Source organism: Ambystoma mexicanum, chromosome 12 (assembly GCF_040938575.1).
Source record: "Ambystoma mexicanum isolate Mex_15411 chromosome 12, UKY_AmexF1_1, whole genome shotgun sequence".
Classification (NCBI taxonomy): Eukaryota; Metazoa; Chordata; class Amphibia; order Caudata; family Ambystomatidae; genus Ambystoma; species Ambystoma mexicanum.
Window position 1 is genome coordinate 639,018,053 of NC_090936.1, and position 16,812 is coordinate 639,034,864.

At 43.9% G+C, this 16,812-nt stretch overlaps 1 long non-coding RNA gene across 1 annotated transcript in view; it reads left to right on the plus strand.

The window, feature by feature from the left end:
• Window positions 1-16,374, plus strand: part of LOC138513946 (uncharacterized) — a 434,271-nt gene extending 417,897 nt beyond the window's left edge. Inside the window, exon 4 of the long non-coding RNA XR_011281846.1 lies at window positions 15,576-16,374. This is a non-coding gene — a long non-coding RNA (uncharacterized lncRNA). The remainder of the gene's footprint in view (window positions 1-15,575) is intronic.
• The last annotated feature ends 438 nt before the right edge of the window (window positions 16,375-16,812 follow it).

Here is a 16,812-nt window from a genome sequence, read left to right on the forward strand (position 1 = left end):
CTAAATACTATTATGCTGCCCAAACAAATAGCCATAATTAAATGTGCAGTGCATCAACCTTTAGTTAATGAGGTTTGTTGTGGGAATGACTTCACAGGGCTACTGCGAGGTTGGAAGCTGTTTCCAACTCTGAGGTTCATGAGAACAAAAAGGGTAAAAGAGCTGCTCACTTTCAAGACTCTTGAGTTGGCACAGATAATGGAAGCTGCTCCCTCAATAGAGGAAGACTTTTGGATGTGTAAAGGATGCCGCCTATGAGGAATCTCTGAAGAGATGTATTGGGATGTTTAGTGGCTCTGAAAATTGTGTTGTTTTGTTTGATCAGAGTACATCATGGATTTTCCCATGTGGGCAAAGTAGGGGTGATTTCTACACTAAAAAGTATTAGTTTGTTCCAGAGCTCACAGCCATGGCACAAGAATATTGCAGGCAGTTGTGATGAATCTTGTGGATCCTCACTAAAACCCTGCCTAATGCCTCCTCCGAGGTGGCCGGGGAAAGGCAGATGCTTCCTGATCCTGACCTTGAGGGTAGTGTACTGCGGGAGGACACAAGGCCCAGGGTGTTCAGGAGATTCTGTGGAATGAGACACAGTATTTATCTTTGAAGAGGAAGAACCCTTTAAAGATACCAAGCTATGTAATGGCTTATTGTCGCAATTATATATCTGAACCACACATTAGGCCTGTGTATGTGGGTAATGCTGGTGTGACATCTTTAAATACTCCAAGGAAGGAAAGACCAATTGAGACTCCTAAGGTCAAAAATCTCCCTTATTGCCAGAGGTATAGTGACAGGAAACCTATAAATAATGGGTTGAACAAACTGCCTTCCTCTTTCCACACAAACTCTTGAGACTTTTCTTTAAATGCAGATAAGAGAACTAAATATATATTAAAAATTAGAAAGCTGACAAGAAAGCCTATTTCTAATGATTGGGGCTACAAATCATGTAACTCCCTAAGTACTGGGACGAGGAAGTGGGCTCAAGAGCAACATTGCAGGAGTGGTCAGCCTGTTAAGCATGATGACCCACATCTCAGGGAAGCAAAGAGGCTGTAAATGCCTCCTCAGGTGCAGGCCATTTGTGGAGATAGAGCTGTAGCTGGAATGGTTGCAGCAGTAGCAGCAGCAGAAGCAGAACATGGTGTTGGCAATCCAAACAGAAGAGGGTGAGAAGAAGGGATGCCAGGACTTTGACTAAGCAGATTTCATCTGCCTGTCATGAGAGGATCTTGCTTTCCCTAATTCTGAAGTGCAGAGTTTGTGCAGCAGAAGGCATAAATGAAGACTGCTGTTTCCCATATGAACCTGATTGCAAAGGTTGCGCAACAGGAAGCGTGATGGAGACCGTGGCTGAAGAGGGTTATGCAGCTGAGGGCCCCAGGAGCAAGAGGAGCTTCTTGACTTTGTGGCAAGACCAAAGATACCTTCACAGAGGATGGTTGCATGTCCAAACAAGGCCAGGTGCATTCCCAGCCCAGAAAAACGCAAAGGGAGCAAGACAGAAGCCAGTGAGTGTTACCTAGCATTCTGATCCCTTGCACGAACAAAGGCAGGCTACTGTATCCAAGCAGAGTCACTTGCATACAAGTGAAACCTATATTAAACTGACCGTTAATTGTCAGACAATGAAAAGTATGAAAAGTAACACTTGCGTATAAGTGAACATTATTAATTTCAATCGCTTAAGAATCAAATGCTTTCAAACATGTTATTTGAATACTCAAACCTCTGAAAACAGATAAAAGACTGGTTGTGTGTGCCCAACAGTGATTCTAAGGTCAAGGTTAATCTAAGGATGAATTGTGAAACAGTCGAAAACGATGTGACCCTGGTGTTAAGTAACAAAACATTATAATATGAGTTTAGGGAAAAAGCATTGCCAAGCCAAGAGTGAAACAAGCATTATCAAAGCCAAGATTGAATCTAGCATTTCCCAAAGCCAAAGAGGTGTGCAATCATTGCCCAAGGCCAAGAGCGATACAAGCATTGTCAGAGCCAAGGGTTGGTCAAACATTGCCTAATGCCAAAAGAGACTAGCAACACAGCATTCAGCTAGGCTACTCTGGTTGGCAGGAAGCAAAACAGGTGAATGCAAGGCTATGAAAAGGTGAAGCTTGTTGATGATAAATATTCCCTAACCAGTTGGTGTAACTCACATTGCCATAGCCACAAGGAGGAAGGTATAATTATATCCTTAAGGGAATTTTGGTTATTGTTGCTGCAGAAAGACAAAAGTGTCAAAGAGGGTGCCTTTCTGAAAGGTGAATGTTTAGAGGAAGAGTGCCTTGCCTACCTGAAGAGGCTGAGTAATAATGTTGTGAATATTGTCTTTTCTGAGTTACTAAAAATCACAGAATTGCAGACTGCTGTAGCTGTGGTTACAAACTCTTGGTTGTTATAAGAATTAACACTTCCCAAGCACAATCGAATGTGGAGCACTATGGGGCAGGCGAGTAGACCCACATGGTGAATCATTGCATAAGTTAACCTGGTGTAAGAGTTATTTAAGTGGAAGCAGAGGTGCTGTGAAGTCATCCTGATGAAGATATAAACTGTAAATGCCAATACCCGAGAAAGGGGAGCTCACTTAGGTTATAAAGAGAGACTGTGGATATTTGAGAAATACCTTTGTTGATGTTTATTGTGAATTGCCATATATTTTCTTGTGTACAATTACTTTCATAGGCAGGGCAAATAGTTTTAGTTCACTACAACAGGCAATTCAATTCAATAGGCCTGGGCCAAAGTCAATGGTTCAGAGTCTTGTATAGGATAGCACAGTTCTGGTAGTAAACGGTTAATTATTTGCCAATGTTCTCAGAAGTAGTTTGTCAGAAGAAAAGTTATATGTCGGTTTAAGGGAGAACAAGCCTCCAAAGTTGGGAAAGTTTCACAAACTTTCACCACGGCAGTAAGGATTTCTTTACCGCACTTGCACAGTACCTTTAGAATGAAGAAAAGCTATAGCGGAGGCAGTTGTTCCTGGCAGTTACTGCAGATCTCACTGTTCCTGAGCTTCAGTCATGGGGACAAGAAGGAGGATGTCGGGTGGTTCCTGCACTGCCCAGGGAAGAGGCCACATTGGCAAAAGGTTGGCTTAAGGTGTGAGTGCCTTAAAGTTCACAAAATGGTCTCCTTCTCACTGGCTATCCGGTTGTCAACAGCACTCTGAAGAAAGTTCGACCAGTATAGAGATGGTGTCCAGGTGACTTGCGAGTTGGTTGTTCCCACCAGCTCAAGGGAAGAAGTCGTCCTTGAAGGGCTTCTCTGTTGAGGGAATTTCAGGCAATTTGGACCTGCAGCAGGGCTTCACCGGTGGACCAGGAATTGCAGCAGTCGTCTTCCTTCAGCTCGTCTTCGGTTCTTTCGTTCCAGTGGTCGACTCTGCTTTCCAAGTCCCAGAGACCTGCTTTTAAACAGTTCTCTCCCATTCATTCCAGCTTAGCTGTCACTCACCCAGCAGGGTGGCTGTCCTTGCCGGACAGTCAGCCAGCCAATCATGCCAGAGTGCATTCAGGTCTCCTAGGAGACTAAGCACAGGGAGTTTCGGGCACCTCCCTCACATCCTGTCCAACCCAGACACTCAGGCGCCAGAGGAGGGCTTCAGCACTGAAGCCTGCCAAAGGCCAATGAACAAAGGGAGCAACCCTGGTTTGGCGCACGGAGACAAACACTATAAGGACCTTTCCTAAAAGAAACGGCGAAAAGAGTTGTCCGGAGTCTGTTTTTACAGATAGGTCTTGGGCGCCATATTGGAAAACATGGCTGACCCGATTTTTAGCTACCGGTGTTCGCGGTCGGGAAAAATCATGGTAGTCGTTCTAAAACCACTGCCACCAGCCATTTCAAGAGGAAAGAGTAACATTTGACTGTTACATGAGTGTTTTAACATAGGGGACGCTAGGCAACCCCTCCAGCACTCTATAGGAAGATAGGGTGTGCTGGGTCTGTGCATTTAAAATGACTGGTAAAGTCAATTTACCTTTACATGCTCTGGGAGACAGTAGGCAGTCCCAGAGAAGGTATTTAAACCGTGGGAAGTCTGAAAGACATCCCTGTACCACTGCACTGAAGGTGCTGTGTGACAAACAAGAAAAAGATGATGCCTATAGAGTTGTCTAAAACTCCATATCCAAATAACACAAAAATAAAACACATTGAAAATGAAAAGTTCAAAGTCCCAAGATATAGCAAAAGAGCCAAAGGGCTCTAAGGTAGAGGGATTTTAGCACTTGGGTGAGAATCCTCCCTAACACTACCTAACAAACTAAATTAGGATGCTTGTCGTCCGATCTATTGTCCAAAGTAATAATCTGTCCTCTGTCCAAAACTAGTCTATGCTGACCCCACCACTTATACTAAACAACTCAAGACCAGGAGAAGGACTCCTTTCTCCTGGGGCTTGCTTTCCAGCAAAGTCCTTTTCAGTCTATGATCTTCAAATAGCACTTAGCTATTTCTTGTACCAGTTCATTCAGTTCTTATAGGGACTTTTTCACATCCCTTTCTTTATCTCACCTTGCTTTCTTATTGTCCTCTCTCTAGGTACCTATATACTCCTTTACTGCATCCTTCTCAGTAGCTATGGATAGACATTTTCTTTCTGCTATTTCTTTCACTAGTTTCACATTGCTCCTTTTAGCACTTGCTATATCTTTGTGACTATTCGTTTTTTTCACTGGGTTCTTTGTCATGCACTGTGATGATTCACCAGGTGTCGTCACTTCTCCCCTGTGGGAGCCCCTTCTCATGAGGCTCAGGGAGGTGATGCCACTACCCAATATTCTCCTTAAGGGTGGTTTAATGCAGGAGGACCTCATGGGGAAGGACTACCCTGCTGGGGATAACAGCGATCACCTAGTTGGTAGGTGGCACAACACCTGAACCCAAACCTGTCTGAAATTTATATTACCCTTTCACACCTCCCATCTGATTGATACATCCATGTGTTATTGTAACATGATGTCAGTTTCCCTAACTGAGACGAAGATCATCCGAGACACAAAGATTAACACCAATGCAAGTACTGAGAAGAGGTGGCCCCAAGGAGCCATGAAGAGTCACCCATGGCATGGGAGTAAACATTCTAGTGCTCTGCGGGGAGTGCTCACCTAAGCAACATAAAAATAGATGACAATGCAGTGAAGGGGAGAACAGTCCTGGAATCAGGCCAGCTGAAAAAGAGAGCAGCACAGGAGACAGTCCAGCCCGGGAAAAGCATGGAAGATGCTGAAAGCGCTCTGAAGAATCTGAAAGCCTTCATCCATTGGAGACAGAGAGCAGGCAGTGAGAATCCTTTGCCCAGTGGTGTGGTGCTGGTTGGGAACGTGGTGGGTGCTGAGAAGCAGTGGCATGGCCTTGTAAAGGTGCACCGTGCGGTCCTTCAACAGCACCTACACCTCTGGCACCTGGAGTTTGGGGATGAGACACATAGAGCAAGAGCCGCAGAGACATGAACACCCGTGCAAGGCTCCCAAATGGAGCAAGACACCAGGAAGAACCGGCAGAGCATCCCAAAGCCAGTGAAGGTAACAGGTGTAATGTGGGAAGTTGTAGGGGTATAAAGTTGGAAAAGGAATGCAAGTAGATTGCAAATAACAATGCAAGTAATCTCCCTTGTGGCAATACTTGGCAGGAGAGTGGGCCTAGCACAAGAGGGATAAAGGCAAGGGCTTGGAACCCATGCAAGATAAGGGACTGGGACCTGAAGCAGCATCAAGTAGGTGCCAGAGGGCGTCACCCTCCAGGCATTGGCAGAGATAAGCCCACTGGCTACCAGGGAAGGGTCAGTGACCCTGTCCACAACAACAGTAGGGAAGAGGAGACCAGTGGGACTCGGTTTGTTCACCATAACAGTGGAGAAAATAAAACCACTGGTCAACGATCTGGGACCCCCAACAGAAAGAAATTAAACCTCAAAGGAAATCTTCGTCGCTATAGTGTCGGCGATAAGTCCACTAGTCATAAGAGAAGGATCTGGTATCCTAACAAGGTTTGAGATAGTGTTGAAAGAAAGTCATAAAGGCAAAGTCTATACCAACCTGGAAGCACTGAGGAAAGATGCTATCAAGTAATAACAGGAGACTGAAGAGTAGAGACTCTATATCGAATTCATTTTAACAAATGTATTAATCACATTGAAATCAATATTAATCGGCATAAATCACCTTTTTTGTCAATGGGAAAGTAAGATTCAAACAGAGGAGAGAAGGCCGAAAAGGTGGTGAGCCCTGCAAACATGCTGGGTGAGGATTGGTTGCTAAGCCAAGAAATAGCAAGAGAAATTAAAATAGATAAGCACTCTAGGAATTTAAGAATCAATCTTGAAACCATATGTCATCAGTTATCATTTGACCAGTAAATATATAAAATTGAGCTAAATACAGCAATTCAAAGCACACAAGGCCTAATCTCAGGTAGTAGGTGCTACACATTGGCCCTATGTTACATATTACCGACACTAAGGGATTTGTCAGTGTCCATAAGCAGTGTATTTATCCATACAGTTCCGGTTTATCATCTAGACATTGATACATTCTGACAGACACTTTTAGTATTTGTTTTGGGGCAGGGAAACCCCACTTAGAAGTTAGAGAAGGTGGGACCTTTTCTTCATTTCCAAAATAAAAGTCTAGAACCAAAATCATGCCACCGTTGTGTCAGTCTCCTTCTTCAACACCCTTACTGTACCCAGTAATTAGTCCCACTCTTCTTATGATTTGTCCACCCACTGGGACAAGTCGGTTGAGTCCTTGAAGGATTCTCCCTCTTCTCATAATTTGGTCTTCACTGGGATGAAGAGGCTGAGTCCCCAACAGTTTCTTAATCTTCCAACGTATTTGTCTCTTTACTGGGATGAAGAGGATGAGTCCTTGAGGTTTTCTCAGTTTTCTTATGTTATGGTCCTTCACTGGGATGAGGAGACTGTGTCCCTAAGAGTTTCTCACTTGTCTTCTGACTGGGTCCTTTACTGGGACAAGAAGGCTGTGTCCCTAAGAGTTTCTCACTCTTCTTATGACTTGGTTCTTCACTGGGACAATTAGGCTGACCCTAGGAACTCTTCTCACTGTTCATCGATTCTCGCCATTTACTGCGACGAGTAAGAGTACTCCAATCATTATGTTTGTTTTTCGTGAGTAACCGAATATGGTTATGCCAATCATTTTCCATGCTGCATTCCCTGGGTCTCTGGCTTTCCTCGTTACCTGCAATGTAATGTGATCTCATCACTGGGTGGTGTTCTCTTTTTTGCGTGTTCTGTATCCTGTCAAGAAGTCTCTGTCGCTCATGTTTCCTTCTCCATCCTTTGCTTTGATGTTTCTTTTCCAGTACGCTATTGGCAAATAAAGGGTTTCCCTTTCTCTCCCCTTTCTTGCCACGCTTTCCTCTTGTGTCCACTTTCGGGAATGCACCCTTTCTGGCCACAGCTTTCCTCTTGTGTCCATTTTCCGGCACTCACCAGAAACAAACAGACCCCCACGGGTCTAGTTCTGGTGCTGTGCTGCTCTGGCACTTCACTGTTCTGGCTTCCTTTGGCCAGTCTTCCTCGAACGTCCCCCATGGGACCCTCTTCTTCCTACCAGACTCTTGATAGTCTGCTCCTTCTGTAGTCTGACTCAGACAGCTTTTCTTCACGACTGTTCATGGTGCGTTAAGCAGCGTTCTCCACCGGCTTTTGGTCTCCCTGACACTGCTGCTTTGAAACTCCTAGGTCTCTCTCTGACGCTCTCTTGCTCCTCCTTCTTTTATGACTCTGTTCTGGGGCTTCCCCAGCTTCTGGTGATAGTCCCCTTTCTGTGTTGGAGCCATATTTGTTATGACTCCTTTGAGTTTCTTAGTCCCAGTACCTGGCAGGTACTCATTCGTTATGACTCCTGGGTTTTTACTCATTTCAGTATTAGGCAAACATATCACAATAACAGATGTAGGAGGATTCTGGTTTTCTGTCAACAGCCTTTCTTTTAGTGGATTTCTGAGTGTGATTGAAAGGGAGTTCCTCATCGGAATGGGAGTCCTTGTGCCGAAGAGGGGAGTCTCCCCTGGTGAGGTCCCTCTTGCCGCAACCCCTAAGGTGGGTATTGTATAGCTGGCTCACCTCCGTAGCCTCACAAGGAAAGTCTCCCCTCTTGGGAGAAGTGACTGAATTCCATGATTCGTCACAGTATGTAATATATGTATATATATATATATCGCTGTGTACATGTGAATGGTGAATATATGTATGAGTGTGACTGCGGGTGTCGTGTGAATGAGAATGCAGTGGTGTGAATGTTTTGGGTAGACCTGAGGAGAAGGCAGTGTGAATGATCCAAGTGCGCTGCACGTGTGAATGAATGTGAGAGAAGGTATTGGTGAGTGGCTAGCGGGGGAATGGGTACGAATGTTAGTATGTGTTTGGCGCTGGGTGGCTGAGGGGACAGGCATGACATAGTGTACAGGGGATCTAGTAGGTGGGCCCTTCTCGGCCCCCCAGCACCTCTGACACACACTGACACACACACACACACTGACAAACACACACACACACACGCACACACGCACACACGCACACACACACACACACACACACACACACACACACACATCAATGATAAACAAACATGACAAATGTTATTACGTTGCTAGAATGCATTTTGGTGCTACCAGTCTAGTCATTTCTTACTGTGGCATGACATTGTTTTACTAACCATCTATGTTAAAGCAAGCACAATAAGTGATATTTCATGGTTAGACTAGCCATTGGTGCAGCCAGTTTAGCAGTTTCTTATTGTGGTAGGATATTTTTTATTGGGCATCTATTATAAAGCAATCTTGATAAGCGTTATTACATGGCTCGGCTGGCACTTTGGTGCAGCCAGTCTAGCTATAATGTCTTACTGTTGCATGGCTTTTTTTTTGCTATGATAAAGTAAGCATGGTAAGTGTTATTACATGGCCAGACTGGCCTACATTGGTGCAGCCAGTTTGGACATATTTTCTTATTGTGGCTGGACACTTTTAATGGCAAAACCAACAGAATTATGTTTTTACATGGAGTTCTGGCGTATATTGGCAGGGCCAGCTTCGACATGTTTTCATATAGTATCATTACTGTCATTATGTGCAAAACGAACATGAATATGTTCTTATATGGGAATACTGGCATATTTTGCTGCAGCCTGCATGGAAATGTATGGACACAGATAGTGTGATAATGTTTTTTATACTGGCATACATTGTGGGGAAGGATATCTTTGGAAATGCTCCTGTGCATTCTTGGTGACTTGCATCTCTTGGCTTTTTTCATGAATTCCCCCAAAAAATAATATCAAACTGCCAGGCTTTTTACCCATTTTTTTCACTGAAAGTGTCCTTTATAATGCACCATTTTAACCCATTATGCAATGAACTATTTTGCACGGGAGAACCCCCAATGTTCCATTTGTTGGTTGGGGCTCCATATTGTGGCAAATAATTGCGCCCCTCCAATTAAAAAATGCACTAGCTGCCACTAGTGGCTGGTACATTAGAGTGCCTGGGGCGAGGCACTTCCCCCTTGTTCCTATGGTTGGTAAAATATTTAAGCTTTGACTAAAAACCATACTTACATCTTTCACCTAGTGCAGTACAAGGAGCGTGCCTGCAGCAGCGTGATCATCATGGGCATTGCACATGCTTGGTAGTCTGAGCTGGCCCGGAGTGTGATGCAGCGCCTGCTTTGTTGAGGAGCAGCGCGGAACCTCAGAATGGTTTGCAGGGGCCCCCACATTTCGTGTTATACCACAGCTCGTCCATCAGTTATCTTCACCACACACAGGCACAAGAGACCGTGCCCAAAAAAACAAACAAAGCTTGCCATTCGTTTCAACCTTGAGATTTTATATCAATCAAAAACTTCAGCGGAAATGAGCTCTGGCTCCCAGGTGATGTGGGCCATAATAGGTCATCCTTGTCACTTATTCTGCAGTGAATGTGAGGGAACTTCTTACCTGGTACCAGGATTCACAGTGTAAGCACATCATGCAGCCAGAAAATTAGCAATAGAACAATAGGTGGCCAGGTAATACTGGGAGTCGTTGTTTGCTCATCAATCTGAATGATTTTCTTCTCACCAAGACATACAAGCTAGTTCCTACTAGACATGGCGCCGGGAGGAAACAGGATCTTTCTTATGTAGTGACTAGTGCTAAAGTGGAAAATATAAACACGGCTAGATAGTAGCTTGGGAAGTAGGGGAGGGCGTGTATGTTTCGGCAAACTGGGAGTGTGGAGATGACATCTCTTGGGATTCTTACCAAAACCTGCTTAGTGCCAATCAGGTCAAATTCCTTATCCATGTGAAACCATCCAAAACTGGATTTCCGATGCCGACTACCTGCGTGTTTTGGCATCAGAGCAGCATCCAGTCACCACAGCCAATACAGCCATGCTGCATGAACTAAAACTCTGACTACATCATCAACACCAGGTAACCAATTAAATAACCTGTCCTGAGCTTATGCTTTTATCTGATTTGTCTTTCTATTGGTTTTCTATTCTATATTTTGTCGATAGTGATTGGGATATAAAAAGGGAAATTATCTGGTTGGAGGATGGCTACGTAGACACAACGGTGGTAAATGTAACATGTTGACAGATTCATAAAGAAACAGTTTACCAGATGATAAATATTCCACATGGGACATGCCAGGTGGCAGTGACTAGAAAATGCGGTGTAAGTGATCCTAAGGTAGAAATCGGTATAGCAGCAAATCAGTCCAAGGAAATGTTTTGTTTTTTGCTAACAGTTTCAACCCTATGAATGAGCAGGTTGTGTTCCAACGAAACCATGGTCACTTGTCAGTACATTGATGCTCTGCTATGGAAAATAGATCACGCTTAGAAATACAACAATCAGTGTCTTCGGCCTTCAAAATCTCAGAGTTCAGGAATGTTACTAGGATAGTCGCTCAGTCTCTCTGGAGATGTAGATAGGCCTGGCTTCGGATTTGCTATTATGAATGCATCGGTAGGAATGACCATTCTTTCAATCCCAATCAGTGAGATGCTGTGTGGTTGGAGCAGTTCAAGGAACTGCTTTTCCCTCAAAAGGGTAACAGAGCATTGTCTGACAGGGTATAGTTTGCAGCATGGAGTGCATATAACGGCCTGTCTCTCAGTTATCGCTTAAGGTTATGCGCAACAGGGCTTATTACTGGGGCACAGATCACGAACAACCATGCAAGTGTGGGTTAGCTACACGTCACTGGAACTCTTGACACAGACAGTTAAATAACAGGTCTATCCCTTTATTTTTTGTTAACAGGGGCTGGGGTGTTGAACAGGGATTAGTAATATCAAAACAGGAACTCGAGGGGAGAGCTAGACGTTGTGGCCGCCATCCGAAGTAACTGAACAAGTTGAGGCATCGAAAGCAAATTTGCAGCCCTGAAAAACATATGGCTGCTGAAATATGACTAAAGGAAATGAAACCTAAGTATTCACCATAAAGTTGGAAAACTATTGAAGCCAGTATGAATAAGGTCAAGCTCCCCTAAAGATAAATAAGACCCAATGAAGTAGCCCAGGGGTTCTGAGAGATTTATTCAAGATGAACAGAATCAACCTTTGTCCTGAAGAAGGCACAGAAATTAATAACAAATAAAGGCTGTGGTGGATTTACAGATTTTTGTGAAAAGGGCCGAAACGCTTGTGTCTACATTTGTTTTTATCCGATTTATGTTTTTGTCACTTTTAATGGCGAACTAACTTATCTCCAGGGAAGTTGGAAAACATAATGTTATACGATCTGAATAATGATTGAGAGTGTTTTACACATGAAAATTGTCTATTGTGGAAAAACAAATATACCTCTCTTTTTCAAATTGTCAAAGTCACGAAATAAAAGAAAGGGTTTTCATACTCTCTGTTCTGTTTGACGTAACTTAAGCACACTTACTAACCCCTATTTTTGCACATAACCTTGTATCATGTGTATTGTGTTAAAATGAAGATGCAAACATTCACTCCCTTTTTAGGCGAGTTGTAGTTTTGTTTGGGTTTTCCTTGTAGCTTGTAACAAAGATACACTGTTGTGTTTGCCCAACAGTAATTCAATAACAGAAAAAGTTGATCTTCGTAGTTCATGCGCAAAGGATGACAAAAATATTCAGATTTCCATTTTTATGTATTTCTTTATTTTGATACACGTCTCCGTTGTGAAAAATGAAAAACCTCAACACGTGTTTCACCACTTAACAATGTATTGTGGTTTTATGATAAACTGATAAAAGGAGATACAAGATTATATAAATTCCAGAACCAAATAATAACATTCGGATGTATATATATTTTTCTAAAAATGAGGTGAACTCTTAAGTGTAGTAAAATATGTGTATGGAGCTACAAGATTCACGAGGTAACTTTTTTTTTTAAAACAGGAAAAGGAGGAGAGGGTAGTGTATGTTGGTTGTTATGGTCTGACTCTTAGCACAGCCACAAAAGAGGTGTTGTCCCAACTGATTCAAGATGTTGTAGCAGCAGATGCAGACATAGAATGGGATGTTGTTTGTCTCGAGGTTCAAGATTTCCTAAACCACCAGCTTCTCAGCATTTGGGAAGCCATGTTCCACCACAGCTGGCCAAGAGACCTCAGAAATCAATTTGGAATCCATGTAGCTCTGTGGCCCCGCAGCAGTCTGTGGAAATATAACAGATGGACATGCAAGAAAAGACTGTGCACCTTTCAAGCTAAAGGTACAGTGAATGGCTTCACATTTTATCTCAAAAACCCAGGACATCCTGTCCACCATCCCTTCCTCTCCTACTTCTTCCTCTACCTCTGGCCTTTCTATGGCCGCCTCTCCTGCTCCCTTCTCTTTCTTTCCTTTGTTCACCCCCTGACAAGGTTGCTAGACAAGTCTGATCTATGAAAGTCTCGTCAAAACAGGTTCTTCCCTGTTCATCCAAAACCATCAAGGACAACATTGACACCCTCGCTCCAGCCTTGGCCGACTTCTGCAACCACTCTTTCGCCAGCGGAACCTTCCCTCCCCACTGAAGCACTCCCTTGTGCACCCTCATCTAAAGAAACCCTCAGCCGACCCCTCGTGCCAGTCTAACTATCGCCCGATCTCCATTACTCAGTTTCTGGGCAGACTCTTGGAAAAGCTGACGATCTCCCAGCTTAATCTTCACACCAAATTTGTTGGCTGTCTCCATGACCATCAGTCTGGCTTTAGAGTGGCCAGAAGCACGGAAACTGCTCTCCTGAACATCCATGAAAACCTGCTCTCAAACCTTGACACTAACCACCCTTCTGTCCTCATCCTCCTCGATCTCTGTTCTGCTTTTGATACTGTCAACCATGCCGTCCTGCTCAACCGGCTCCCTGATAACTTGGGTATCACAGATCAGGCCCTGGCCTGGCAGGCCTCCTTTCTCTCTGACCGACCCTCCCAGGTCCAACATGGGTCCTTCCACTCCTCTATCCACCTGTGGTGTTCCCCAGGGGTCTAATCTAAGCCCAGGGATTGTATCTCTCCTGCTCTGAAATCTCTCCATTGGCTCCCAGTGGCGGGAAGGATCAAGTTCAAGACTGTCTGCATTGTCCACAAGGCTTTCTGGGGCCTGGGACCAAAATACCTCCAACTCTCTATGGAAATATCTTCCTACTAGAGCTCTTGGCTCCTCCACCTCAAACTCCTTGAGGGTCAGTCGCTTCTCCAAGCAACGAGTTGGGGGCAGATCTCTTTCTTTGGCTGGTGACTCAGGACATCATTGCACCAAAATGCCAGAGGTAGCGGAAGTGACATCACATGACCCTTGCCCCATTGACCCCACCCCGAAGTGATATCGTGGGTAGCGATGGAACACGACCTTTCACCCGTTGACAAAACAGGAAGTGACATCACATAGCATTGCGACACTATGAAAAATATGGTTATGATATTACTATAATGTGATGTACATTTCATACAAGAATGGATCAGCATATGTATCGTTAAGATCAGTGTGTATAGGTCCATCTTACCAAATTATATGTGAATGCAAGCAGATGTCCATGACCAAATGATAATGATGTGTTATTACATAGTACTTATACTTAAGCGCTTTATATAGAAAAAGTATACACCCAATATCACCAAACTGTGTTGGTACTCATTTATCGACCTCAGAAGGATGAAAGGCTGAGTTGAGGCGTTTAAGAACAGCGACTCACTCCCCTGAAGTGTCTAGCAATTTAGTGTAGAGCATTCCAGAAAGACACAGTATTTGGTATTCCTATTCTTTCTTATTTAGGGTCAGTGCTGAAAGTGTTAGGCTTATGGCAATCCTGTTCTTATTTTTTCTTTTTTTTAAGGGCCCTGAACAAGAAAGCCAGCCACTCCAGAAGTAAAGAGCCACATGGTGCTGGCCACAGCCCAGGAGCTTGCATAACAAAAAAAAAACCTGAAGACATTCCTCTTTGCTTATGCCTTCTCTCTCCTGTCTGATACATGCAGTGGTCACCAGGCAACCCTCTGAATTCGGGCCCAGGTCCCTGGCTGTCCAGCTGCATACCTGCACTGCCTCCTAGCACCCCTGCACTTATGGTATGTATCTGTAACCCTACAGTCCCCTTTCCTGCACTTATTACACACCGGGTGTCTGCAATTCTAACACTCGCCACCTGTTGGCTGCACTACTTGTTGTGTTCGTATTCCTTGTCCTGCACTTGTCCATCCTCCCACCCCCCACCCTTCCCCTGGCACTTCTCCCCTCCCCGCTCCCCCGCCCCTGTGCGATCTAAATGTCATTAGGCCTAGTAAGATCGCTGTTTTTGTCCTCCCTCTGTTTCCCCTCCCTTGCCTTGTCGCGCCTTGAAACACTTGTGTATATGCTCGTTTTAAATGCCATATCATATATCTGTACCTGGTCCCTGACAAAGAAAATCATGCCAGTTCCTTGGGCAGGCTGCAATTTGCATTGGGTCACTCATCGTGATGTATGGGTGGTGCGACCTCCTGGAAGTTCAACTCGTTATCTGACTTCTGAACCAGAAATTATTCCTGATCTGTGGATAGGAATAGGCAGAAACTGGTATCTATGGTCCCCACAACCTCCAGCTCCAATGTTTTAGTAGGCTTGCTAGTGGGCAGGCATTGGTGGTAGGATACAAGATATGTTAGAACGGTTATGCAACAGGTATTACCTTGCAAGGTGTGTTCCTCTTCCAAGGAAATCACAGCTGTGTCAAATTGATAACATTGTCTGCAAAACAAAATGTACATCGACAGAAGGCAAGAACAAAAACCCACTTTGTTTAATGGCTGGCAGAAAGGAAGTGGATAGCTAAGTTGCATGTTTAATTTGAGCATGCTTGGATATCCATTATTTCACAGATGTTTGAAGACTTGCTAGAACTATTGTCTCAGGTTGAAAAGATATCAGACATTCAATGAGAGTAACATATTTTGGAAGTTGTGTTTAATAGAGAGACAAGCCTTGCAGGTTGCTCACCCAGCTCACCCCCTCTGATGTGATATGTCATATTGCAGTACACTACATAAAACCTAGAACTTGTGTCCCCACCACCCTGTGCCTAAAGCTGTTCTTTACTTTCCTAGCAGGTGTGATTTGGTGCTGCTGCACTCACCGAAGAAGAGGAGACAACATGGTTATTAATAATGCCCCCTCCAGACCTAACAGAAGTTTAAACACGGATGAATTAGATTATTCCAGTGTCCATCGACCATCAAATGGAGAAGAGCGTATCTTGGACCCCTAATTGAATCAAGCATCCTTAATGAAGAAGAAGTATGGTGGAGTCGACTTTTGAGTGGTACAAAGACATCCTGGTCCCTAGCAACTGAGAACATTTTAAGGGCTTCTCTTGACGAATGTATCAAACAGACTATCGACTAATTCGGCTAAGGCCCGGTTATCCAGGATCAGTGAAAAAGTAAATCTTAACGGAACAAGGCTCAAGAAACGAAATATGACATTAAAGAACTTTGCAAAATCAATGATTTGATAAAGGCAAATAAAAAAATACAAAAATAAAATAATTATTCCAGTATGATTTTTCAGGATCAATATTAAGAGCAAAATGAATTAGAACTAGAGGTATATGTCCTGATGAATATTAAACGCCAAATGTAATGTTGGGGACAAATACAGTTATTTCTGCATTGGCCTGGTTCCCAGGAAACCTGGGTTATTTTGTAATAGGACGAGGGACTAGAAAATGTGTACAAATAGCATTTGTTGTGGGTTCTGTATAGCACTATAGTGCAAAGGGGGTGGGATTTGACGAAGAAAAATGATGGTAAAGAAATAAGTAAATAAAGATGAAGCTGGAACATTTTGAATTACAGGTGCATGTCACCCATACAATGAATAAAGTTGTCCGCACCCATTACATCATTACTCAGATCCCTTGGCACTTTGTTTTAGCAGACATTTTAGGTATCCCTGATCCCATCAGCTTTGCCATTGCTTGATTTCCAATGAACTTATTTGAGCACGTGCTCTAGGGACTGAACTGAAAAGTGCTGATCTGCTGGGTTACTATGCCAGGATGGACGTACCGGCATGATGTGAACATTAAGCCTGCTCATAAGCAGCCAGAAGTCATCAGGGAGCAGGCCCAACACTCCTCGACAGAGATCAGCAGACAGGACGTCGTCATATGACGCAGTATCGAAAGCAGACACAATTAAGGAACTAAACCACAAGGAATGGGTTCATTGTTTGGGCCGGAGGTGGGATAAGTGTGCTGGAAGCAGGGCTGGCCTTAAACAAGTGACACTTGAGTGGTCTCCCAGGGTGTAAAAGGTATTCAATGTATGTAGGGTGCTCCCACAT